This window comes from Haplochromis burtoni, unplaced genomic scaffold (genome assembly GCF_018398535.1).
Source record: "Haplochromis burtoni strain Fernald_Lab_line unplaced genomic scaffold, NCSU_Asbu1 Contig_175, whole genome shotgun sequence".
Classification (NCBI taxonomy): domain Eukaryota; kingdom Metazoa; phylum Chordata; class Actinopteri; order Cichliformes; family Cichlidae; genus Haplochromis; species Haplochromis burtoni.
This window is the reverse complement of record NW_024582536.1, coordinates 332,794-336,571: the sequence shown is the minus strand read 5'-3', so window position 1 is coordinate 336,571 and position 3,778 is coordinate 332,794.

Here is a 3,778-nt window from a genome sequence, read left to right as displayed (position 1 = left end):
GACATTCTTGAACAGCTTGCCACGCTAAGTCTTTGTGGGAATTTAACAGTATCTTATTATTAACATTAGCCCATGCCATTTTACAGAGGTTTTCAGGAAGTCTCCCTACTGGAGTCATTCTATGCATTGGAAATAATATCTCCTCTAAATTGGCTCGAGTTATCTCCCGAGGTGTGATCTGAGTCAAAAAATGCTTCAGCGATTGAATTACCATATCATAGACAGCGGGGTATTGTTCAGAGAAAGGTACACTGAGAAGGCATCGCATGCCCCATGCCTTCAACACTCTCCAACCCACCCAAAACCTTGTGAAATATGGCCAAATCTTATCTTTAGGGTCATTGAAGCAAGCCCTGAGCACTGGGACGATAAACATTGCATTAAGTTTAGATGCAATTTCTGGGACTGCTCTCCCCCCTTTTTTTACCGGTCTGTAGATAATTTCTCTCTTCAGTCTCTCGTGTTGGTCTCCTCAAAGAAAGTGAAACATAGCCTTCCTCAGCGAGGCTAATATTTTATATGGAATTGGTAGTGTAGTTGCCAGAAACATATAGACACAATTACTTCAGCCTTTAACACCAAAACTTTACCTATAAAGGAAAGTTTTCTGTCCTTCCAACTCAACAGCTTCCCTTGTATTTTTTGTAGTTTTGAATTCCAATTCTTAGTTTGCATATTTTCTCCTATTTCCACCCCTAAAATTTTCATTGTTTCAAAATTTTCAATCAATCCCCAATTCTCCTTAATCTCCTGCCACTTAAAATAAATAACCTCGCTCTTACCCTTATTAATTCTCATCCCCGAAGCTGCCGTAAAGGCTTCACAAACTGCCAGGCTTTCGTCTATCGACTTATTATCCGTAAGCAACAAAGTTATGTCATCCATATACATAGAATATTTAACTTCCATCCCCCCACTACCTGGTGGGGTTAACCCTTTAATTGACTCATTGAGTCTTAATGCACATGCTAATGGCTCCATCACCAGTATAAACAAAACAGGAGACAAGGGACATCCCTGCCGTACTCCAGATTTTACTGTGATCCAATTGAGAGACATGCACGTTAGTCGTAGGCACTTTTTGTGTCTTTAATAGTTGTTCACTCCCATCCATTAATCCTGTGGTCTCCCCTGTCACCACCGTCGCTGAATCCTCGTGTGTAGTTACTTGGCAGGGCTGGTCATCTACTCGTTCCCCTTCCCCCGCTGTAGGTCGTTTGGCCCTCAGTCACTTCCTGCTGGCGCTCGTTGGCTTGGTCGTTACTTGCATCTTCATCAGCGTGTGGACCTCCTCCAGTTAGCATTGGTATCTCCTCTAATTGCTGCAGCTGTGGTCTTTTCACTCTGTTTGCATAGGATTGGGGGCATGCCCTAAAATTATGTCCTTCTCCCCCGCAAAGATTACATTTCCTTGCAATGTGCTCGTCACTGTTACAGTTTTTACAAACCACATTGTCGCACTCTGCGGCTAGATGGTCGTTGCCGCCACATTTACTGCATGTCTTTGGTTGCCCGGCATAGAAAACATATCCTCTGATTGCCCCTAATTGGATAATTGGGGGCAGGTGAGTCAAATCACCAGAGTTCTCATCTCTATGCAGGTGGACATAGAAACGATATGCTCCGGTTCGGATTCCATCTTCGTCTTTTAAGTCCAAACCTCTCATCACCACACATTTAAAGGACAACCAGATCTTAATATCTTCCCCTCTCACATATTCCGAATGCATAATCACTGTCACAGCTTTGGGTTCTCTGCCTGATAACGCTGTCCTCTTAATATTCTCCAGCTGAGGTCTTGATTGTTTAAGTCTATTAAACTTGTCAATACATGATTCAAAAAGCGTATTGGTGGCAAAAATCACCTCATAACTTTTCTTTCCAGGCAAGCCGAAAATGTAGTCAATCTGCGTTGGAGAAAATCCCAATTCCTTCTGGATAACAATCCTGCTGAAATGTAGTCGATCCATTTTGCAATTGCCTTGCATCTCAAAACGCACAGCGTTCCTCCTGGAACCTGTCATATTAGCCGTCGATGTCGCCATGGTGGGTCTGGGTGAACCAATTTCAATTTTCAAAGAGTTTTATTGTTCAAAACCAAAATTACATCAGTTCATTCATAAAAAAAAAATGAAACATCGGAAATCAAAAACCCAAATGGGGAAACCCACAAAGGAAAAACAAAAACAAAAAGGTCCAAAACAACGACTATTACTCTCACATTATTCTACATACAAATGTTCAAATACTTCCCTGGTACTTTCCACATCTTTCTTTTGTTCTCTTCACTTTCCCCAAAGGGGATTCTTATAATATAATCCTTCAACAAATGAATCATGCTGTTGATTACAACTCTTTCAGATATTTCATACTTTTTAAATACACAGATGTTTCTTGCTCTCCACAAAGCATCTTTTACACAATTCACCATTATCCACCAACATGTTTCCCCTTTCTCCCAAGTTGTTTTCAAAAAAACATACATTATAATTTCATGTCAACTCTTCTTTACTTAGATCTTTCAACCACTGTCTTAATAGGTCCCAGACTTTTTTTTGCAAAGAAACATTCCCAAAATATGTTTAATCGTCTCGTCTTCCCCACACCGCTTTCTTGGGCACTGTGCACTCCTTGTGCACTCCCTTTCTTTCAAAAAAGCTCTTGTCGGCAGACATTCTTGGGCAGCTTGCCACGCTAAGTTCTTATGAGAATTTAGCAGAAATTTATTATTTACATTACCCCAAGCCATTTTAGTGTGGATTTCACGTAATTTTTCTATCAGTGACATACTAACTGTTGGAAACAATATCTCCTCTATAGTTGCACGAGTTATCTCCTGAGATGTAATCTTATTTGGAAAACGTTTCAACAAACGAATCACTACCTTGTAAATTACAGGATATTGTTCAGAGAAGGGCATGTTAAGGGGGCCTGTAACACTCTCCAACCCACCCAAAACCTAGTAAAATATGGCCAAAGCTTATCTTTAGGGTCACTAAAACATGCATTAAAAATTGGAGTGATAAACATCGCATTACACTTGGACTCTACTTCTGGTACTGCTCTCCCCCCTTTCCCTACTGGTTTATACATAATTTCTCTCTTTGCTCTCTTATGTTGACCTCCCCAAAGAAAATAAAACATAGCCTTCTTCAATGATATTAATATTTTGTAAGGGATTGGTAACATTGTTGCCAATAACGCTATAGAAGCCATTACTTCAGCTTTTAACATCAGAAACCTCTTGGAGGCGACCTCAACCTTGGACTAAATGAAGAAATGGATAGGCTCAACACAGCAGGAACTCAGTGCAATTGGCAACCAGTAAGGAATATACTTTCTCACATGCTCATCACTCTTACTCTCGTCTGGATTATTTTTTGGTCAGTAGCTCACTGCTGAGTGACATTTCAGACACTGAGATTCAATCTATAGCTGTCAGCGATCATGGTCCTGTATCTTTAACACTAATGAACAAGAATAATACTACGCCAAGTAAAAACTGGAGATTTAATACATCGCTGCTTAAAGATGAAGACTTTATTAAATATTTTAAAAAAGAGTGGACTTCATATTTAGACCATAATGACACTCCCGGAACATCAGCTGCTGTTCTATGGGAAGCAGGGAAAGCTATGATGAGAGGTAAAATAATTTCTTTCTCTTCATATAAAAAGAAAGAAGAAAACAAAAAATATTCAGGAATTAGAAAAAAAACATCAAATCCTAGAAGAAGCCTACTCGTCCCACCAAGATCAGGAAACATTGAACAAAATAC